Source organism: Heterocephalus glaber, unplaced genomic scaffold, assembly GCF_053883595.1.
Source record: "Heterocephalus glaber isolate CG9 unplaced genomic scaffold, H.glaber_assembly_v1.0 deba00001509, whole genome shotgun sequence".
In the NCBI taxonomy this organism is placed as follows: Eukaryota; Metazoa; Chordata; class Mammalia; order Rodentia; family Bathyergidae; genus Heterocephalus; species Heterocephalus glaber.
In genome coordinates, this window is record NW_028258325.1 from 20,652,691 (window position 1) to 20,676,513 (window position 23,823).

At 41.6% G+C, this 23,823-nt stretch overlaps 2 long non-coding RNA genes across 3 annotated transcripts; one reads left to right on the forward strand and one right to left on the reverse strand.

Annotated features, from left to right (window-relative positions):
• Nucleotides 1-6,877: 6,877 nt before the first annotated feature.
• LOC110349675 (uncharacterized) lies at nucleotides 6,878-23,503 on the reverse strand. 2 transcript variants are annotated; one of them, XR_002395831.2, is made up of 6 exons: nucleotides 23,399-23,503; nucleotides 23,186-23,306; nucleotides 19,037-19,110; nucleotides 15,504-15,650; nucleotides 13,067-13,267; nucleotides 6,878-12,736 (listed from the first exon to the last, which is right to left on the reverse strand). It is a non-coding gene; the product is annotated as an uncharacterized LOC110349675 (long non-coding RNA). The 2 variants fall into 2 exon arrangements; XR_002395832.2 differs by lacking the exon at nucleotides 19,037-19,110 and having other exon boundaries at nucleotides 23,186-23,418.
• Nucleotides 15,646-19,341, forward strand: LOC110349676 (uncharacterized). The gene is made up of 2 exons (XR_002395833.2): nucleotides 15,646-16,998; nucleotides 19,181-19,341. It is a non-coding gene; the product is annotated as an uncharacterized LOC110349676 (long non-coding RNA).
• Nucleotides 23,504-23,823: the final 320 nt, after the last annotated feature.

Consider the following 23,823-nt stretch of genomic DNA (forward strand, 5'->3'; position numbering starts at 1 on the left):
GAGCTATGGCTGTCTGCTGGAGCTGTGTGCTAGTTTGGTAACTCGGCTATTTTTTTCCTATCCAGTGAATGTGGTTCTTCCGCCTTGGCTTCTCCCTTCTCATTGTTTCTACTTGCTTATGGCATGGGGAGAAATTATTTTAATTACTCAGACAAAAGGATCCCTTTTTTATAAATGGAATCACTGCAAAGTTTTCTTGGAATAGAAAGCGTAAATTATCTCTGATACACAACTTAATAGACACCCATAACACAGATTTCTACCAAAGACTTGAGTGATAGACTAACCCATGTAGGCAAGGAGGGAGAGAAGGAAGGAGAGGAGATCGGGGTGCATACTATTCTTTTGTGTTGGTGGCTTCTTCCCCTAGCATGGGAGAAGACGAGATGAATGAGTAAATATTTCATGGGTGAGAGCCTAAAAAATGGAAAGAATTGAATACATGTATGGAAAGAAAGGAAATTTGGGTTTGAAGACAGCTAACAGGACACACCCTAAGAGTGGTCCCCAACTCATCGGACCTCTGGGTAACACCAGGCTGATGTTCAAGTACAGAAATGTTGTAGGAGGGGTGGGATTACAACACTTGTTGTATAAGGAACAAGGAACTCTCCTGGAAAGAAAATTAACCCAGCACTTTAGCCTTAGGACAAGGTCAGTGGCCTAGGCCAGACAACAGAAATGACGCACTTCTTGACATTCCAGACCCCTCCTACCAATGTAAATCTCTAGCACTGTGTGAGGTCCCCTCCAGGATTACCTTCAGGTCTCTTCTAGGGAACCACCAGACACCTCTTCTGTGTGAGGGGAGATAGTTGAAAGGGAAGAGAATTCCTATACCTGTGCTTTGAACAGGAGCATGCATATTCGCAACTTCTGGACTGGAGACCAACAAAATAGTCACTACTGTTTGCAGCAAATATTTTCACAATCTCCCCATACTTTTTGTTTACACTCTACTAGAAATGGACTTGAATCCTATTACCACCATTGCTAGTTCTGTACCCTAACCCTTATAAGCATTAATTTCTTCATTTATAAAATGTCATTAAGGGCCGGGGATTTAGCTCAGTGGTTCCGGCACCTGCCTCACAAGTGCAAGGTCCTGAGTTCGATCCCTGGTACCAAAAAAAATCCATTAAATCTGAAGATTAAATGAGATAGTGCATATAAAACATTTAACATTAGACACTACCTAGAGGAAGAAAAACATACTTATCGTCAAGGGATATGTAAGTAATAGGTACACAGATTTGATACTTAAGCATATCAACTTGATTGACTTGGGAGCTGCCAAGAGGATTAGTAAACCACACTTCCGGGTGTGTCCAGGTGGGTCATGGAGGTGTGACCTTCAGTACTCTGGTCCCTGGTCTCTTCCTCTCTGTCACTGTCTCCTTGTTCTGTTCCCTGGCTACCATGAAGTGAGCAGCCTTGCTCCACTATGCCCTTCTTCTGTGATGTTTTTGTGTTGGAGATGGATAATCATGGACTGAACCCTCTGAAACGTGAGCAAATAGAAACCCTTCCTCCTCTAAGTTGTGTGTGTTGAGTACTTGGTGCCAGTGATGAAAAACTAATATAATAGATGTGTAAAAATATTATAATAATTAGCTCAGAACAGTAAACCACATCAAAAGTGCCCATTCTAGAGTTTATGGTTGATAAATTTGGGAAATATTCCATATTGCAGTTTCCTCATGGAAATTTACAACACATATTAGCCCATTAAAGACGTTGAGGACTCTTGCAGTAAAACACGCTGATTAACTCCCTACCCCGAGTTCCTTAACATTGCATACACCAGTAACATCTTGCATATTTAGCCTTCCTCAAAACACAATTTGGAGCTGGGCATAGTGACTCACACCTGTAATCCCAGCACTCTGAGAGGCTGAAGCAAGAAGATCACAAGTTCAAGCCCAGCATGGACAACTTAGCAATGTGGCAAACAAACAAAAAACAGCCCACACACAATTTAGAGAGATTTCTATATCTGTTCAAGATGAACTATGAACTTTGGACTGAATGTGTTTCACTAAAAGTCATATATTGAAGACCCCATATTAGGAGGTAGGGACTTTGAGGGATAATTAGCTTTAGAAAAACTCATAAAAGCTGCCTTCCCATGATGAGGTAGTAACCCTTATCAGAAAAGAAAGAGACTAACACCCTCTCCCCAAGTGTTCACAGAGAAGAGAGGTGAGCACACAATGAGATGGCCAGCAAGAGAAAAGGCCTCAGAATGAAGCCCACTTTGCTGGCACCTTGATCTTGGCCTTCCCAGCCTCCACAACCATGAACTGTGTGCAAGCCACCCAATCTATGCTATTTTGTTGTAGTAGCCCACGAAGACTGAGATAAAGGAGTAACCAGAATCAGATTCCCCTTTACTGGGAACAACTGGAAATCTAGACTATAAAACAACAGTTCTCAAGATGTAGAAAATCAACAACTAAGAAGACCATTGCTTCAATTTACTGCCTACAGCAAGCCTCCATTATGCAAACCAAGAGGAAGGAACTCAGAAAGAGCCTGGGGAGCTCCCTGAGTTGAGGAGATGGGACTTTGAGTTCAAGGAGGCTAAAGCAACAAGAGTTTGAAAGAAAGTATGACAGAGGAGAGAAATGCGGAGAGGGAAACCAAGAATGTGCAAAGGAGCCTGCAGCTATTCAGCTGGGAGCTTTCCTGGTAACCGCACAGAAGGAACCACCCAAAGCCAAAAGAAAACTACTGAAAAGGATTAGAGAGAACAAGCCCTTGATCTCACACAGGGTCACAAATGCTGTCTGTTCTCACTAGCCAAAATGAAAAACCTCGTAATTCATGTGCCATTAAGTAGAATACCCAAAAGAGTATGCCTCATTGTGGAGACCATTAATCCTAGACTAACTGCTGTTCTGGTCCCTCCTTGCAAAACTCTGGAGGATTAAATGGCTTCTAAGTAACTTAACCCCATCATAGAACAGAGCTCAAGACCATTTAGAAGAATAGAAGTATATTTGTAAGAGTGAAGATACGGAAACAACCTAAATGCCCATTGGTGAATGAATGAAGTAAGTATGATGTAAACCTACAACAGAATATTATTCAGCCTTTAAAAACAAGGAAATCCTGCACTATGTGGCAACATGGATAAATCTTGAAGACGTTATGCGAAGTGAAATAACCCAGTAACAAAGAACAAATACTGCACAATTTGACTTACATGAGCCATCTAAACTAGTCCAACTCAGAAACAGAATAGTAGTTGTCAGGGGTAGTGAGGAGACTGAAATAAAAAACATCTATACAATAGGTATAAATTTTTAATTACGCAAGGTAAATAAGTTCTGAAGATCTACTATACAACATTGTGTCTATTATTAATACTGTATAGTAGACCTAAAGTTTTGTTAAGACTGTAGATTTCATGTTAAATGTTCTTACCACATTTTTAAAAATACTTGGAAAAGCTAACAGCCAATTAAACCAAGTAAATAGAACAAAGGAAAGAATAAGATCAGAGCAAAAATTGATGGAATAGAAAAACAGAAAAAAAAAGGCAAGATCTTAGTTGTACTGTTTTTAGTTCTTTGGCAAGATCAATATAACAGTTAAAATGTTATACAGACTGATCAGGAAAAAAGACAAAAATTGCCAATGTGAGCAATGACAGAGAAGATGTAACTACAGAGGATACATGAACAACTTCCTGTCTGGAAATTAGTTTCAGCCCTCTAACTTTGGTGTGGCTCTAGTTATTCTAGCTATTCTGTATTCTCTGCATCTCCTTTTTGAGGAATCTGGCTCATTGCCAAAAATATGTGTGATTTTTCTGGCCAACCACAGGCACTGCAATGGCTCTCAAGGGAGCAAGCTTCCTTTCCCACACCAGACTCATTGCACAGCCAGGCCACTGCAGTCTTGGAAGGAAATCAGTCATTAAGTCCATTTCTCTAGTCCAGGAACCTGCATTTGGAGGCCTCATGCAAAGGCTTTGGTGTCTCCACCGAGGCACCTCTATCTGGGTGAGGAAGGGAGAGACTGAAGACGTTTTTCTCCATTCTAGCTCAGTACCCAGACTTTTTCACGTGTATCCCTTTCTCTTCTCTCTCTTCCTGATCCCCAGCTCCATAACATTGCAGCAGCCTTTGGGTCTTTCCAAAGGCCTTCAGTAGCGCAGGACATAATAGCAAGGATCAACAAGACAAACTACATCAAATTTAAAAGTCTCTGCACAGCACGGTAAACAGAGAACAGAATGAAGAGACAGACTAAAGAATGGGAGAAAATCGTTGCCAGCTATTCTTTTGACAGAGTATTACTATCCAGAATTTATAAAGAACTCAAAAAATACACACATACAGTCACTAACTGAATTTAACAGATACTTCTCCAAAGAAGTACAGATGGCCAGTAAGTATATGAGAAAATATTCAACACCTTTAGCCAACAGGGAAAAGCAAATCAAAACTACATTGAGATTCAACCTCATTGAAATCAAAATGGCTATCATCAAGGGTACAAAAAAAAGTTCTAGTGACGTGGGGTGGGGGCAGGAGCTCTTCTACACTGCTGGTGGGAATATAAACTAGAAAGGTCACTACAGAAATCAGGATGGAAGTTCCTCAAAAAAGCCAAATAGAGATACCATTTGATCCAGTTATACCGCTCTTCAGGATATTCCCCAAAGAAAGTCATCATACTATACTGATAACTGCATAACCATTTATTGTGGCATAATTTGCAATAGCTAAACTATGGAAACAGCCTAGTTGCCCATCAATAGATGTTGAATAGAGAAAATGTGATGCACAATGGAATATTATTCCGCCATAAAGAAGAATGAAACCCTGTCATTTGCAGGAAAATAGATGAAACTGAAGACCATCATATTAAATGAGGCCAGGCAGACTCACGAGGTCAAATATCATGTGTTTTCTTTCATATATGGAATCTAAAAAAACTGGAGAAAAGAAAGATAACAGGAAAATAGAAGAGAAACTATTAGAGAAGAGAAAGGGACTGGGGGAGGAAAGGAAAGAAGAAGATAATGTTGGGGGTAAAAATAAAGTATATTATATGCATGTACAGATACACCAAAACAAAACCCCCTTTTTAATAATATGCACTAATAAAAAATTATAGCATGAGTAGCTAATCTTTAGGCACTTTTGGTCAAGTTAAGGAAGTTCCCTTCTATTCCAAGTTTTCTGAAGATTTTATTAGAAGTATATGTTGAATGTTGTAAAGAATGCCTTTTATGTATCTATTGAGATAATCATGCAGTTTTTCTCTTCTACTTTGTTAATATGGTAAATTGGTGAATTGAGTGTGAACAATTTGGTACAGTACTGCTATGGTTTGAATGTCCCTTCCAAAATTCATGTTGAAACAAAATTGCCATTCTAACAGTATCAGAAGGGGGACTTTACAAAGTGGTTCAGCCAAGAGGGACCATTCTTATGAGTGAGTTTAATACCTTAATTAGAGAGCTTTCAGAAATGGACACTCTCCTTTTGCTGTCCTGCAAAAAGACATTAGTCAGATGCTGGCACCTTGATATTGGACTTTTCGGCTTCCAGAACTCTGAGCCAACACATTTGTTCATTATAAATTACTCAGTCTCAGCTATTCTGTAATATCAGCACAAAATGGATTGAGATCATGTCTTAGTCACTTTCCTGTTGCTGGGACAAAATACCTGACACCTACAAGTTAAAGGAGGAGAGGTTTATTTTGGCTCAGAGTTTGTAGAGGTTTCAGTCCATGGTCAGCTGGTTAGAAGGCAGAGTGGTATGGTAGAAGGGCATGGAAGGGGAGAAACAGTCTATGGTAGGGCAGGCAGGAAGCAGTGGGCTATCAAGAGAGGAGGAAGAATATATATACACATATATACACATACACATTTATATACATATACACACACTCACACACAGGTATATACCCTTCCAGGCCACACCCACAGTGACTCACCTCTTTCCACCAAGCATCACCTCTCAACATCACACCCAGCTATAAACACAACACTGGACTAATGCATTATCACACACCCATGATCCAGTCACCTCCCAAAAGCCCCACTTATGAATGCATAAGGCTTTGAGGAGAGGGGCATGTAGATATAAGCCATAACAGATGAGTACTTGTAGGAAAGCTAAAATATGCATTTTTCTTTCCCTTTGTTTATTGGTTATTGTGCTAACAAGTCAGTTCCTTATTTTAAATGGTGATTTTTTAAAACATCATTGTGAATGTATGGATTTAAACAAATTTTATGCATTCAATCCATTCTAGTTTTTGTTCTATTGAAGCTCAAGTTACCTGTCTTTGGTCAGTGTTAGCCACTTTAAGGAGGCTACTTAGTTTTTTTGACATGACTCTGGTCATCACTGAGGACTTGTCTGGTATATTGATATGTCTCAAATTTATCTAGTACATTTTCTACCCCAAAACTGATTTTTCTTAATGGAAAACAATATTTAAAGGCAACAGTCTGGTTGTTAAGAGTTATATGCATTGCTACTAGTTTGGTTATTGTTACTAAGTCTCTTAGGGTTTAGATCTTAAATGTCTCTCAAAAGTCTCATGTACTCAAAAATTGGGCTTTTAGAAGGTGATTGGATCATGGGGTGTTTTGCTCATCAGTGAATTCATCCATTGATGAGTTCATAACTGAAAGTGCTGTTAGAAGATAGGGCCTATACAATACAATGACATTCATCATTGGAAATTTGCACCTTTACATAATCTCTTGGTTCTTATTTTTCCCCCTTCCCCTGCCCACCCTTCAAACCCTCCATCCCTCCCTATTTACAAAGACTTTGTTCCCATTTTCACACATTAATTCCATTCCTTTCTTTCCTTTCCCCTACCCCTCCCACTTCCCCTTCCTCTTTGCCCCTTTTCTTCCTATTTCACATTATCTATTATACCTTTTAGTCCTTATTTACACTTTCAGTTTCTCACACTAGAGAAGCTATTTGGTATTTACACATGTGTGTCCTATTTATTTCACTTAAGAGTATCGCCTCAATGTGCATCCATTTAGCTATAAATGTCTCTAATTTCTCATTTTTTATGGGTGAGTAGTACTCCATTTTATTAAAAAACCACATTTTCTTTCTCCAGTCTCCAGTTGATGGGCATTTGGGCTATTTCCAAGTTTTAGCTATTACAAATTGTGCTGCTATGAACATGGGTGCACATATATCACTGTGGTATGATTCTTTTAATTCTTTGGGGAAGATACCCAGCAGGGGAATAGCTGGGTCAAATGGGACTTCCAGTCCTAGTTCTTTGAGGTATCTCCATACTGATTTCCACAGTGGTTGCATCAGTCTACACTCCCACCAGCAGTGGAGCAGGGTTCCTCTTTCCCCACAGCCTTGCCAGCATTTCTTATTGGTTGATTTCATGATAGCAGCCATTCTTTCTGGAGTGAGGTGGAATCTCAGCATTTTCATTTGCATCTCTCGAATGACCAGTGATGTTGAACATTTTTTCATGTATTTATTTGCTATTTCTACTTCTTTGTCTGAGAAATGTCTGTTCATTTCAGATGCCCATTTTCGGACTGAGTCTTTAAATTTGGGAGGTCTGATTTGTTTAAGTTGTTTATAGATCTGAGATAGTAGGCCTTTGTCAGAGGAAGAGCAGGTGAAGATTTTTTCCCACACTGTGGATTGTCTCTTCACACTGCTGGTGGTTTCTCTTGCTGTGCAGAAGCTTTTTAATAAGAAGAGATCCCATTTGTTGATTGTTTGTGCTAGTTCACAGGCAACTGAGGTTTTGTTCATAAAATCTTTTCCCACACCAATGTCTTCAAGAGTTCTACCTAACCTCTGTCATTATATAGTATACCTAAAATGTACCAAAGATTAGAATGAATAATTGATAATGCAAAATAGGAAGAAAAGGTCCAAAGGGGTAGGGAAAGTGGGAGGGGCAGGGGAAAGGAAAGAAGGGAAAGGAAAAATTATGAGAAATGGAAAAAATGGAAACAAAATCTTTGTAAATAGTGAAGGGTGGAGGGGGTGAAGGGAGGGCTGGGAATGAGGAAAAAATAAGAACCGGAGATGCATCATGTAAAGGTAAAAGCTCCCAATGAGAAATGTAAATGTATTGTATACCTAAAATGTACCAATAAAAGAATTTAAAAAAAAAAAAGAAGAAGATACGGCCTCATTGGAGGAGTTTGGTCACTGAGGCCATGACTTTGGTGAGTGTTAAAATTAGTCATTTTCCTGTCACTGGGGCTGAAACCCACAATTTAAAGGAGATTTTATTAGGCTCACAATTTCCAGTGGGTTCAATCCAATGTTGGTTGGCTATAAGGCATAAATGCATGGTGGAAGGGGATGGCAGAGGAAAGCTGCTCATCTCATGAGCCAGAAAGCAGAAAGAGAAATGAGTATCCAGGTCATTCCTCCAATGACTCACTTCCAACCAGACCTCATCTCCTAATAGCACATTCAGCTCTTGAACTCACTGATGAGTATAGCACCCGTATGATTTGATTATCTTGAAGTCTTTAAGAGACATTTTAGATGTAAAGCTTAACACATTCTGCTCCTGTCTCCCAAAAGGCTCCTGTTTAGCTCATGCAGAATGCATGTAGTTCAACTCTAAGAGTTGTCAAAGTCTTAACAGTTCCAGCATTGCTAAAAAGTTCAAGTTCCAAGTCTCCTCTGAGACTCAAGGCAAACTCTTCATGGCAAGCCCTATAAAAATCATAAAGAAAGTTAAATACATTAACATACAAGGCACAGAGTAAACATTCCCATTCCAAAAGGAATAGGAGAATAGAAAGGAACTAAATCAAACCAAGACCAAACATAAATCCTTTACCTCTTGGGGAAGGTTGTAGTGAGATGTGAACACCAAAGGGCTTGAGTAGGCCCACCCCTATGACATTGCCAGTTGCAGCTCACATGCCATGCTTCTTGGGCTGGCTCTGTTTACTCCCTGAAGCTTTCCTCAGCAGACATTTCACATTCCTGGCATCTCCAATAGGAGATGGGTCTACAATGCATTTTTGGCTTCACTCTCACAGCTTCAAGCATTCTCAGGGGCATATTGTCTGGCTTCCCAGCCCTTCCTTTGAAATCTAGTGGAAGGCTCCCTGATTATACAACCCTTGCATTCTGCATCCCTAAAAAAAAATCACCACATCAAAGACACCAAGGTCTGCTACCAGCTGAAGAAGGATCCATACCATCTTCAATTATGGCTGTAGCAGCTTCTGAGTACCTGGATGGCTGACCACTATAAAACAAATCCCAGGAAACTGAATCACTGGGCATCCTGGGGTGGGGGTGGAGGACTCTCTTTACAAATGAAAGCTTTATAGTTTTGCACCCTTGATCCTGTAAAGGGTGGGATCTTATTAACTTCTGAGATGACTTTAAGCCATCTTTGCTGTTATTCTGATCCAAACTACTTAGCTCCTTATTATGCTCTCCATGGTCCCAATTTTGCAGGAACTTCCTTTCTGATGAAACTGCAAGCTTTTCACATCTGTTTTTTCCTCCTGATTTTGACTGTAGATCTGTCTGAAAGCAGCCAGCAATACTCATGCTACAGTATGAACACTGAGCTGCTTTGACATTTCCTCCACCAGATGAATTAGTCCACCACACTTAATCTTGGTCTCCCTTAAAGCATCAGGACATGGCCAAAATGAAAAATTTTCTTCCAGGGTTTAAAACACATGGCCTCTAGTCCAACTTTCAATGGAGTTCTTGTTCCCAACTGAAACCTTCTGAACCTGGCCTTTACTGTCTGCATTTCTATTAGCATTCTAGTCTTCTTAGCTCTGACCGGAAACTCCAATTAAGCTCAACTTACAGCATTCTAGGGCTTCTGTACCTAGCATCTCCAAAATTTCCCAAACTCCTGCAAACCATTTCCAAAGGCTTCTGAGCCACATGATCAGGTATCATCACAGCAATAGTCTTACTTCTCAGGGATGAAAATCTGCCTTAGTCACTTTCACTGTCAAAATACCGGACATCCACAATTTAAAGGAGGAGAGGTTCATTTTGGCTCATTGATTCAGTGCATGGTCAGCTGGGTCCAAGGCAGAAACAGGATAGCAGAGGGTCATTGCAGAGGAAAAGGAGCTCTGACTATGGCAGCTAGGAATAAAAGGAGGAGCCAAGGACAAGAATACATCCTTCTAAGTTGCACCCTCAGTGACCCACCTCCAAACAGGCCTCACCTCCTAACAGCACATTCAGCTCCTAAATTCATCAACTGAGGAGTACAGTGATCCCATGATCCAATCACCTACCAGACACATGGGAATTTAAGAGGACATTTTAGGTCTAAACCATAACAACTATATTCTTATCTCCCACCCCTACCTCTTACTTTGGTTCTTTCTGCTTCCAGGATGACATGGGTTAAGCAGTTTTCCTCCACGAGCCCCTTCTGCAATGTTGTTTCTGCCTTGGAGCCAGCTAACTATGGGCTGATCCTTCTGAAATTGTGAGCCAAAGTAAATTTATCCTTGTTTATGTTGTGTGTGTCAAGTATTTTGTCCCAGTGACAGAAAACTGACTCATACAAGATCTTCTCGGGTCTTCAAAGGTAACTTCTGATTTAAATACAGACTTAGTATTTTTATTTAAGTTCATTTTTTTCTCTTTTTCCACACTAATGATCATGATCCTCAAGGATATAAGAGGTAATGGAATAAAGTATCTATAATCTTTCATTTGCTTTATCCAACAATTCATATACAACAGTCTCAAGACTGTAAGACTATCACCTCTACACAGAAGTGCTTAAATGTCATTGTCATATTTCCACCCATTCTAGCACCATTGTTTGTAGTTGCACAATGTCTACATTGTCAGAGCATATTATTAGTACTCCCTCTCACATATAACTCTGATTTAGTCTTAGTTCTGCAAGTAACTGTAATAAGTACTCATCATCAGTACTTATGTCAGTGTCTTGCTGTTACCAGGGGTTCTGAGGTGCTATGGGCTCCTTTTCGAGATTCTTTCTAGGTTCTTACTGTCCTGAACAAAGAATTGGTCAAGACACGTGCAAAGGGTAGTAAGGTTTTACATTTATTAAAGGGAAGAAAAGAAGTCCTCTGCAGAGTGAGAATGGGCCACAGAAAAAAGTATAGTGACCACAAGGTTAATGCTGCTATCTTTCTCCCTTTCTGACATCAGATATAGGCTGTCCTATCAAAAACCTGCTTGATTTTGTGCCAGAAGAATTGATGATAGCACTTTCTGATCAGTACCAAGTGCAGGGTTTTAAAACTGTTTTTCTGCACATGTGTGCTGTATCTTTGTGATTGACAGGTCATACCCACTTGCCCAGCCAGCTGGCCATGCCCTAATCTCCCACCTCATTGTTAGTCATTTTGGTTGTCTGAAGTTGTTGTCCTCATAGATTCTTTCAAATGGTTCAAAATAAAAACAATGATCCTTTTTGTTTCATTTGAAAATTTACTCATGGAGTAGGATAGAGGAAGTGAAGTTAGGTGGAAAGGAGGCAAGGGAAATCATAAATCAACAAGTGGGATCTCTTCTTATTAAAAAGCTTCTGCACAGCAAGAGAAACCACCAGCAGTGTGAAGAGACAACCCACAATGTGGGAAAATAAACGTCACCTGCTGTTCCTCAGACAAAGGTCTACCATCTCAGATCTATAAAGAACTAAAACAAAGCAGACCTCCCAAATTTAAAGATGCAATCCAAAAATGGGCATCTGAAATGAACAGACATTTCTCAGACAAAGAAGTAGAAATAGCAAATAAATACATGAAAAAATGTTCAACATCACTGGTCATTCGAGAGATGCAAATGAAAATGCTGAGATTCCACCTCACTCCAGAAAGAATGGCTGCTATCATGAAATCAACCAATAAGATATGCTGGCAAGGCTGTGGGGAAAGAGGAACCCTGCTCCACTGCTGGTGGGAGTGTAGACTGATGCAACCACTGTGGAAATCAGTATGGAGATACCTCAAAGAACTAGGACTGGAAGTCCCATTTGACCCAGCTATTCCCCTGCTGGGCATCTTCCCCAAAGAATTAAAAGAATCATACCACAGTGATATATGTGCACCCATGTTCATAGCAGCACAATTTGTAATAGCTAAAACTTGGAAACAGCCCAATTGCCCATCAACTGGAGACAGGAGAAAGAAAATGTGGTTTTTTTAATAAAATGGAGTACTACTCACCCATAAAAATGAGAAATTAGAGACATGTGTAGCTAAATGCACATTGAGGCGATACTCTTAAGTGAAATAAATAGGACACACATGTATAAATACCGAATAGCTTCTCTAGTGTGAGAAACTGAAAGTGTAAATAAGGACTAAAAGGTATAATAGATAATGTGAAATAGGAAGAAAAGGGGCAAAGAGGAAGGGGAAGTGGGAGGGGTAGGGGAAAGGAAAGAAAGGAATGGAATTAATGTGTGAAAATGGGAACAAAATCTTTGTAAATAGGGAGGGATGGAGGGTTTGAAGGGTGGGTAGGGGAAGGGGGAAAAACAAGAACCAAGAGAGATTATGTAAAGGTGCAAATTTCCAATGATGAATGTTATTGTATTATATACCTAAAATGTACCAATAAAATAAAATTTAAAAAAAATTGTACTTTTAAGAAAACTGTAGCTTCAGGACACAGAATATTAAGTTGCACAAGATCTTTTCTTCTCTTCTCTTCTTTTCTTTTCTTTCTTTTTGCCTTCCAGGAAACTTTCTGCAAAATTCCTAAGTCTTAAAAGATACAATAAACATGTAAATTGAGCCTAACCTTTCACTTGAAAATTGCAAAACTGTGCTCAATTTCCTTCCATATTATAGACTCACAAGTTCTAGAGTCTAATCTCCAGGAAATAGCACTACTAATTGAGTCTCTAAATTTCAAAACATGCAAATAGTTTGCACTCTAACCTAGCCCACTAACCCCACAGACACTAGGAATACACATCCTAGATCATCCACCTTGAGGACACCCCCGAAAAAACACATAAATACACCCCAGTCAGACCATAACACTTCCGTCTCTTGAATGACCACACTCTATTTTCTCTGTGTACTTCTTACCTCTGCCTAATAAATCTGTTTATGCCTGTCATCGACAAGTCCTGCAATTCTTTTCCATGATGAGTCAAGATCCTACTCTATGGGTGAGGGTGAGTTAACATCTCCATTGCCTCTTTGCAGGAACTTCTCTGGGCCTCATCAGGTGATAGCTGGAAATAAAATCCTTAGTACACCCAAGGATTCAGCTCAGTGGCACTGCACCTGCGTGACAAGCACAAGGTCCTGAGTTCGATCCCTGGTTCCACACACACACACAAAAATCCTCAGCTCACATTTTTTTCCTGGAGTATCTTAGACTCATTACTCTGTTTTCTTCTGGCTTAGAACTAGACAATCTTGTTTTCTATCCCTTAGAAGTCACTTGATGCTTTGCCTAGACTTCCTAAGGAATTTTTTCTTTGTCTTTAAACTGAGTTATAATCAAGAACATACCTTAGTGTTGTTTTGTGTTCATATTCCAAAGTCCATGGTGTGTTCATTCAATATATAATTTCAAATCCTTTTTTTTCAAATTTCAGGAGAGTTTTCTTAAGTTATAGTTTCTAGAATTCGTTCTATTTCATTATTTTGGTTTTCTTTGACAGGAAATACTGAGACAGTTGGTCACTTTACATCTCTACATAGCTATAATAGGTTTTCGATCCAAATTTTAATTGTAAAAACTGATAATAAAAAATTATATAATTTGTTCACGGTTCCACAGCTGATAAGCAGAGAACCAGAAAACAGACCTTCTCAACTCTGAATCTGAGGTCTTTATCCCACCCCCTAACACCTGGGTGCAGGTACAACACTGTTGGACTTTTCCTGTTTATTGTCTTTCCTTCAGATAATCACTCTCATGTGCCTTAAAGTCCTGCTTCTCAAAATCTGGTCCTGGGACAGCAGCATTGGCTTCACTTGGCATACTTTGAAATTTGAAGTCTTAGTTGCTCCTGGCCTATTGAAAGAGGGTCTGAATTCTTACAGGATCCCTGGGCAATTTCTATGCACATTAAAATTTGAGAAGAATTGGTCTAGGCTCTAAGGGAAAATTTGAAGTTACATTAGATAATGGTTCTTAAACTTTACAGTATACTAAAATCCCTTGGAATTGTATACATTGTATAAATTCCTGTAGGCTCCCAAGCTACAACCCCTACAAATTGAATCAATTTCTGGAGATGGGCCCCCAGGCATTAATATATAGCATTTGTTGTTGTTGTTGTTGTTGAGTTCCCTTGAACTCAGCACAGGTTGGCCTTGAACTTGTGGTGCTCCTCCTGCCTTAGCCTCCATGACCGGTTACATACAACATTTTCACAACTTCCCAAGTGATTCCAAAGTACAGCCAGGTTGGAGAATCAGTGTTCAAGGCCGTGTTCTTCATCTTTCCTCTTCCTAGAAATCACAGAGAGCTTACAAATTGTAGGCACTGATTCAGTAGACATCTGGTGGGGCTGAGATTCCAAGTTGCTAACAAGTTCCCAGACAGCAGATGCTGCTGGTTCAAGAACTTTCTGGAGTAGAATGAAACTACCTGGGCTTCCTTTTACAATGTCAATAAGAACAAGTAGTACAGAATCAAGGCAAGCCTTGTCCTGGCTTGACAACTACAAGTGAGACAGAATAGTTCTAGGAGAAAGGGAGAGGATTCTGCAAGCTTTTGTATGCCCTCCTGGTATAACTGAGCAGTTAAAATGGACCTTACAAATTAGAATTTTTTTAAAAGATAAACTATCTCCAAGCTCCATTCTGCTGAGTATGTAAACTGCTAACCCCAGGCCTGAGAACAAGGAGGATTCAATACTATCAGCCTTATGAGACAAGGCCCAGTTAAATATGCATGTGGATATTACCCGGCTCTCATTCTAACCCTTCTATATCTTGGAGTGCTTCTGTGCATTCAAAACGAGGTGGACTGGCTGCCCTCCCCAATTTGGCCAAATTATAAATAAACTCATCTTTCCATTTTCATGGGCTTTTTTTGTACATGGTTAAATGAACATAATAACCCAGACAGCCAGGCCCCAGATATGGGCCTGACCAAGCTCTGTTTAGTAACACGGGTGTGGGTGTGTGTGTGTGTGTGTGTGTGTGTGTGTGTGGTACTGGGGAATGAACCTAGGCCTTCACACAGCTATATCCCTAACCCTTTTCTTTGAAAGACTTTTTTAGAAGGTCTCACTAAATTGCTAAGCTGTCTGCACTTGAACTTTCAATCTTCCAGCCTCAGCCTCCCAGAGTGTTTACACAATACTTCTTACCAGTTGCCGGGCTAGGTAGACCGTCAATCTGGTTGGGTCTCTGGTTCCCAGAGCCAAGTGCGACAGGCAGAATTGGGCTGGTGCACATAGCTCCAGGGCAAGAGTTCTTGCAAGCATATAGTGTACTTAGTTCTCACTGTCTTCACCTTCACCATCCATCTACCTTTTCTTTCCCAGGTGGATCCTCTTACCTTTCCCTGCTTTCCTGTATCCAGGCCTCCCAGCAACACTTGCAGCACTTGCTTTCATCCTCTGGACTAAGTCAAAACTGCAAAGTCTTGGCCGCAACATTAAGGAATTTAAGCCGGGAGCACAAGAAGGACCATGGAGATGAGTGCCTAAGAGACACAGCATGTCAGAACTTGATTTATTTTTCACTATCTCCACTCATAGTGTGGAAGATGTAGTCTGACAACTGTAATGTGGCAGGACTTAACATGCACTGTTCTCACTCCAGCTTACCATTTATATGTCTTCCCCTCTGGCAAGACCCAAGCAACTGTCATCAGCAGGTTGTGAGGGACTTGCCCAATGTGAGGCAGGTCCCTGTTAAGCTCAGCTGTTGCCCAGAGTTCTGTTCAAATCCCCTTGCCTGCAGTGTGGGAGTACTTGGTGGCGAAGCAACATCTGGGTGAGTCCTGTCCTTGGGGCTTGCTATTGCTGAGGAATCGGGCCATTGCTGAGATGGCGGAACACTTAGAATTAATTCTACAGGACCAAGAGTTCATCTCTACAGCAGGGCAAACAAATTCACTTTCTCTATGTTTTCGAGAAACAAGACGAGAGGAAGGGGAGGAGAAAACTGAGACTTTAGGTGTTCAATATGAAATCGACCAAGTAGGGAATCCTTTACATCTGCGTTTCTCCACTGGGGTCATCCCACATTTTTCACTCAGCTCTATTTGTTCTCTGATATTTCCTAAGCCCTATTTATCTAGCATGTGGTAAAATGCTTCGCTAAACTGTTCATCCAAACATAAGCAGTTTTCCCTGCAAAGTAACCCCCCTTCCCTCAGATTCTTGAGACTCTCTTTAATTTCCCGAGTTTCAACAGTTTAGGGAAAGCCACTTGGCGGCCTAAAAGAGTTAATATAGCTCAGAGACTGAGCAGGTGTCTTCTCTCTACTAAGAGTATCAAATAATTAATCCTCTTTTTGTTCCCCAAAGGACAGCTGAGGAAAAGTTTTTATTTCCCAGCTGAGGTGGTTCAACAACCTACTCAAGATCACTGTCCCAGCCAGCAAATGGCCAAGTACCCATAGTGCAGCCTGTTCAGCCTCCAGGGAGAGGGCGTTGGTCTCCTGTGACCAGTCTAAGTAGGCTGAGTTTCTCCCCTCACTTCCCTCAGCCTCATAACACCTCCCTTGGGGGTATTATTTAAATGGAAGCTTTCCAGGACTGAAATAAGAAGACATTTCCTGGCCCCTAAGTGAGTAATTGGCCTAGTGAAATCTCATTTAAGGGGTAGTAATTAGCCAATAGGAGACCCAGGAGGAAGCCAAGCAGCTCTAGAGGGAAGTCCCTGACAAGGGACTGCAAGTGCAGAAACAGCCCAGAGTGTGCAGACTGCCGTCTACGCAAGAGGAAGGGTCAGAGTCCTTGCAAGCCCTCTGGCAGCCTTCAGCATCCAATAAATTAGATGAACGCTTAATGCCTCTAGCATCCAGGCCTTGAAAAATCTCAGAGGTAAGGTCTTTGCTTTTACCAACTGGTTCTAGGTGTTCCCTGGGAGGCAGATCAGCATCACCTGGGAACCTGTTAGAACTATGATCAGATACTGTCTCAGACTACTGAGTCAGAATCTTGGGTAACATATACAGCAATCTGTCTTAATAAGTTCTCCGTGTGATTCTGGAGCAGGCTCAAGTTTGAGGACCGCTGCGTTAGTGAAGTCACCATGCTTTTGTCCAGACCTTTAAAATCAGGCTGAATCAGGGTGCTCCAGAGGGAAGGAGGGTCGGGTCACAGAGTAGGCTGTCAGGACAGATGGCCAGTTAGTAACTACCAGCTTTGCAACTTTCTAGTTCTGCAACCTGCTACATCAGTTCCTTCAGTTCTAAACTGGAGGAAAGAAAGCCTTTCCACATGGAAAAGGGCATTCGCAGTCTTTCCCCCACCCCAGTCTACCTGAAAGAAAGTTTGCAGAACAGGGCCTGCTGTCCTAGGGTAAAAAACTGCAAAATAAGGGATGCCCACATGCACAATGCTGCTGCTAATACTTTTTTTTCTTTGGTACCGGGGATTGAACTTGGGTCCTTGTGCTTAGGAGGCAGAAGCCAGAACCACTGAGCTAAATCCCCGGCCTGCTAATACGTTTTTAATGAACATTTTTAAGTGGTTCTAGTTCTGAATGTGTTCAGTTCAGCCTTTGAAACCTGAGGAATAAGGCTTTTCTTTTCTCTCTTTTTTTGTTTTTTTAGCAGAAGTATGTTTTCCAACACTGACTTTTATCCAAATAGTTTCAAAGATTAGATTAAAACTTTCTCAAAAAGTAAAACTTAACTTCATGTGCTTACGGTTCATTTTATTTATTTTCTTTCTTAAAGTGAAAAAGATTATGTAAGGCTTTATTTTTGTGGGTTTTTCTTTTGTATTTGTAATTCAGAATTAGATAAATTTAACAAAACTAATCAAAATGGTTTGAGCATTTTCCTTTCTGCTTACTTAATGTAGAGCAGTTTTTACTCTAATGCATATTACATTGCTTTTTGCTTATTAAAAATATGTATCTTTAGCAGTCATTTGAGAAAATAAAGAAAAAACATTCATATCCTACTATTCAAAGAAAATCACTACTAACATTTTAATAAACTTTTTGTGACTTTTTTTTCCCGTTCACATATTCATTTTTAACGATTTAATGGGATCATACTATGATTACCTTGCATGAGCATGATGACTACTTCCCACCAAAAATTCAGTTCATATATCAAAACTAGGGCATAGAATTACTCATTAATGAGGTTTTCTGGGCAGAGAGGGGCAGGACCCAAAGACAGCCCAAACATGGCTTAAGACAGTGGAGAAAGGAGACTGGTTTGTGGTTTTCATTAGGTTAGGAGGCGGTGCTAGGGTGAGTCCCAGTGTACAGATATGTGGAGTGGCCTGAAGTCCCCACTAATGCCAACGGCAGTACATCTGGACTTTCTTAGCTTGTTCAGAGGTGGGGCCAGAGGGAAAGGATAGGGGTAGACTTGAGAATTTTCAGCAGCCAAACATCAAAACTGAGGGTCTGCTCTTCATTACACGCCCAGTTTTGTGCCTCTCTCTTAAATTTTTCTTTGTATATTCTATGCTCAAGGGAAAAAGCTTAAACCGAAAGCTTTAATATCAAACTAAATTTCTTTCGACAATGGCATCTTGTGGCTATTGTAACTGATTATTTCTTCATATTCTAGAGGAAAAGGATATGTGGATTAAAATCATTGAGTTTTTTTTTCTTATAAAACAAACTAAAGGTCATAGAAGAATAAAATACAACATGTCCTGAAGGCAATGCCTCAGCAACCTCCCTCCCCCCAAAAAAACTCCCACAACTTTCTCAGGAAAGACAGTATGGTGAGTCTTCCCTTTTGTGAATGTATTTGAACTTTTTAAAGCTCACACATGACTCTCAACTATACTGTAAATTATGACTACAGAACGTGTGAGTCACGCATCTAATCTTTTAAATACTGGTCATCAAGAAAGTAGGTATTTCTGATCCTGGAGTTGGATTCCATACCTTGCGACAACAAAAGACAGCTCGAGTTAACTTCAAACACGCATCCTGACTAACCACAGGGCTGTTTTTCCCATCTGTAATAAAGAATGTTCCAAGATCTTTAATGACCGAAGATAATCCTCTGTCTTCATCTTGTGCATCTAGGTTATAAAAATATATACAGTCCTTTGAAGAAAGGTTCTGGTCCACTGATGTCAACTGAAGGTCAGATTATGGAAAACTGGCATTGCTACAACAAGAAATGAAGCCTGCTTGTGTTTTCTCTTGTTATTTTGAATAAAGAATCTCACCATGTAGTTTCCAAATTGAAGATTTAATTAAAGACATGACGAGTGATTGATTTTAGCTGCTGTTCATGACAATGACTGTACCTTAGAGGACACCTTCTAAGGAAACGTGAGGAAAAATGCTCAGTTTCACTTTGAAGGTCTCCTGAAAGATACTGTAAAAGATTAGAAAGATTGGAACAATTTGGAATGTCTTATTTCAAGATAAAACAGCACGTTTAAAGAACAGCTATACAGCAGATATATTGGCCAATCCTATTTTTCCTCTTTTATTAAAAACAAAACAAAACAAAACAAAACTTGTCTCCTCTGAGAAATAAAATGGGTATGCTGTTTGAACTGAAGTGTAAAGATTGTCAAAATAAGAGCTAGACGAATGGGGTGGGGTTCAAGAGGAGGGTGAATAAATAGAGAAGGCATGCTCCTCAGAGCTCTTCATTTAGAGAAGTGGGGGCCGCTCATATTTCCCCTGAGAGGAGCAGCCAGAGCAGCCATGGAAGAAATGCTGCAGCACACGTCTGGGGCTTGCAGCTCTAAAAGGCTTCCCTCAAAAGCTTCTGTTCCAGTCACCTGGGAACTGGTCAGAGCTGAGCTCACCCTTGTTCCTCCAGGGAGCCCTGCAAACTAACCCCGCTGAGATTTTCAAGCACATAATGACTTTGGCTTCAAATTGCCTCTCCAGTTTTTTATTCTTAATAAGAACTCCTCCATCCTTATCTGGTACAGAAAGCCACTTGAGTGCGGATGGGAAGACAGATTCTGTCCCTTCTCTTCCATCCAGGCTCTGACAAAGGCTGTGCTGACTGACAGTGTGTGAGCAAGGGTCACCAAGAATCCCCGAAGAGTCCCCTGGGTTTCCCCAGGTGGGCTGTCAGGGGAAGAATCGTGGAGACTGGGTCTTTGCCACCATCTCTGTGCTCGTAATCCAATATCCAGAAGGCAATGAGAGATTGAGGACTGTTACCTCAGCCTCTTATCTCCCAGCCCCACTGCCACCTTGTGACTGCCCAAGGTCCTTGGCAGGGGTCCAGGAACCCAGCCTCAGACCTTAAGCTGTTTCTGGCCTCAGCCTCCTCTTACCTCTCAAGGCTACTGGCAGGTACTAGGTTAGTGAACAACTGAGCAAACCACTTAATTGCAACCTAAAGCACAACAGAAGGCTTCATGGGGCCTCCTCAAGTCACTCTGGGGTTTGTCCTGGAGGCGTACCGGAGACCTCCCCGAGGGCCGTCCTCTACCTGCAGAACTCCTCAGCAAGTGCGGATGCTTGGAGCCAGGGCTCTGGGTGACATGCTCGCTCCAGCCCCTGAGCAGGAGTCTTGGTGGTCACCAAAGTGGGTCTCATGAATCTTCTCAAAGTACCAGCCACTTTCCAAATTTATGAGAGGAGAAATAGTCCTCTGCATTGGGGAACATTGGTGAATTATTTTCAGAGAATTAAAAACATCATTAACATAATTTCAAGCTAAACTCGAGGCCGAATCGCTTCCTGTTAGTAAAGGTGAGTGTTGAACATGAAGGAAACAGTAACAATAGCCATGATTTAAGACTACCTCATAGCACACACCACACCAGACACTGCGCCTTTACCTTTCCTAGTTCTCCCAACACGCCAAGAGCAAGGGCTCATTATCCTTACTTCACATGTGTGAAAACTGAGGCTCAGAGTGCCAAGGGGTCGTACTCAAGGTCACACAATCTGTTAAAGGTCATTTCAAATCCAGGACTGTCTGCCTTTCATCTCCATACTCCCCCCAGCTTTAATTTGACACGAAATTGGCAATCTTCTCAATTCAGTTCAAAAAGTTTTCTTCTCGGGGATGACAAGTTCTTTTGTACTAAAGGGGGAAAATAAGGTTGCCTAATATCTCTGCCAAAGAGTTTTTTGGGGAAAGAAAGCCTTCACGATATGATAGACCTTGCTGAACCATGCCAGAGCCTCCAGAGTCTAAGACAGCACCTGAAAAGTGTGAAATACCAGTCTGACAGGATTGCTGCTGCTGGATCAAGTCCAGTAATGCCCATAGTACAGACAACACAGTGACTGTTAGAGTGAGCACTGTGAAATGTTAACCAACACCACAATAACAGCAAAATAGTCATTGCTCTCCAGTTCTCATTCTGATGGAGAAAGTGTCCAAGTAAACAGATGATCGTGGTACGATTCAGTAAGGCTGATGCACAAGATGTGACCAAGACTAGGGTGAGAAAACAGCCTAGATGGGGCATGGATGTGGTGGGCACCAAGCCTTCCAGCCCAGAGGTACGCAGCGTGTCTGCCTGTGTGCACAGATAACTAAATACCGTGGCCCTTCTGTGCGGACATGAACAAATTTGAGTTTAGACAACAGCTGCTTTCACTTCTTCTTTCTATGCAACATAGATAGCATCAGGGGCCTAAGAGTTTTTTGTTTGTTTGTTTTGTTTTGTTTGTTGAGATGGGGTCTTGCAATGTAGTCCAAGCTGGACATGAACTCACTACACAGCGACTCTCCAGCCCTCAGCCACCTGAATGCTGGGATCACAGGTGTGAGCCACCACACTCAGCTTCCACGTGCTTTGTTAAAATAACACTTAGGATGCTGTTGAAGTGTATTTTGTATTCATATTGCAGGCATCAGAGATCCCACTGTAATATAAAAGGGTAGGCAGGCAGGATGGAAGGGGAAAAAGAAGAAAGAATTACAGTTGCTTAGGAAACTGAACACTACATTTCCTGTGATTACAATCTGAAGGCTAAAGTTCCGTGCTCATGGCAAGATATTTTGACAGCAGTGTTTCCCAGTTAAAAGGTTTTGGAAAAAGTTTTAAACTAGGGTTTCTTTTGCGTTCAGGGATATACTGGCTCAGGACTGGTAAGAGACTCAGAATCTCTTGACCTTTCTTAAATGGCTTTCTGTAGGCCTGACTGGCTGATGACATTGCGTCCTGATCTGGGGACATACATGGCTGCCCAAACAGCAAGAGGGAGAGCTCAGTCACTGTCCAGTTTTCAGTGGACATCTAATCTCAGGAAGGCAGGGAACTAGCTTTTCAAGAGACATCTATTCTTTGAGCTCCCAGTCTGGTTAAAGAAGTAACGCCTCACTAGGAAAGAAGTAGGTACCGTGCTGGGCCAACATGGAGGGCTACAAATGCTGAGAGACAAAGGACTAGGGAGGAAAGAGAGAGCTGTCTTGCTACATGCAGGTACTGGGGGAGATACAAATACCTCAGATGGGTGGATGATCAGTTGGATGCCTGGTAAGGTGGATGTGTGGACTGGGGAGTGCATGAGTGTAGCAGCACAACACGGAGGCTTTGAGGTCAATTAGACAAGAGTTGCGGTACTGTCATTTGGTAACTACATGACTTTAGGAGGTGTAATTATCCCTTTAAAGCCAATTTCTTCACCCATGAAGCAGGGTCAATAATACTTGTCTTCAAGTTTGTTGAAGGAATCAAATATGATAAAGTTTGGGAAGCAACTGAGATATAGTAGGCTCTCAAAAAAAAAGAAGGGTGATGCTTATTAATATTAGTGATGAAATAGAAAAGTTTGCAGGTAGATATGGGGTGAGAGCCAGGCCCAAAGAAAGGAGGGACGGAGCTGGAAGGAAGGAGAAGCATGGTAAGATGTGCCTGGTCACTACAAGGCTCCCCGAGGGAATGGAAAGGCAATTTCAGGCCTCAGTTTAGAGGCCTGGCATGCTAAGGAGGTTTGTTTTTCCCTGGAGGTCAGCAGGGTTTGCTAAAAGTTCAGAAGGACGTAGGAAGTCTCCCTCTGGGGCCCCTTTCCTCCGAAGCCTGACCTTGACAACATCCGGACTTCCTCTGAACTCGGAAGCTCCCATTTTTGAATAGTATTTTTAGCTCTTCTTACCTTTTCCATGCAGCCGAGGACTTCCTGTGTTCAGGACAGCTGCGGGCCTCTCGAAGCCAGCTTTCCCGCCCCCGCCCCCGGGGAGCAGCTGAAGAGCTGCTGCAGGCAGAAACTCAGAGGGCTGTTAAGAAGCAAGTGATTTTGAAAGATTAGGTGGTACAGAGGGAAACAAGGGCCTTAAGCTTTGTCGAGTAAAGGCTACCTGTGACTCACCCTCTCACAGGACTCCAGTGAGGGCCAGCGGCCCGCCCACTGATCTGAGCCCACTCCAGGGCCCTAGGCCTTGCGTGGGTCCTGGGGGAGGGGCTGTGGTTTCTGACCTTGCAACTGCAGGCAGCGTGACACAGGAAGCTGAGGTGCCTGCCGGGCTGCCTTCTGCGGGACCCAGCAGAGTGCAGGGGAGCCTTTGGAAGGAAAGAGCACTATGACTAAGAGCGACTGGAGACCACCAACCAATCTTAGTGGATACTCATCGGGAAGTTGGTAAGGGGCAAACTTAGGTGAGTATGTGCCTTTTGTGGGGAGAGGACCCACAGTTTTAATCAGACACATTTGGTTTTAAGTCCCCAGGATGTGGTCAAAAAATATGCTGTGTGTATAAATTGAAAAATTGATTTCAGTAAAAGATACATTGCCAG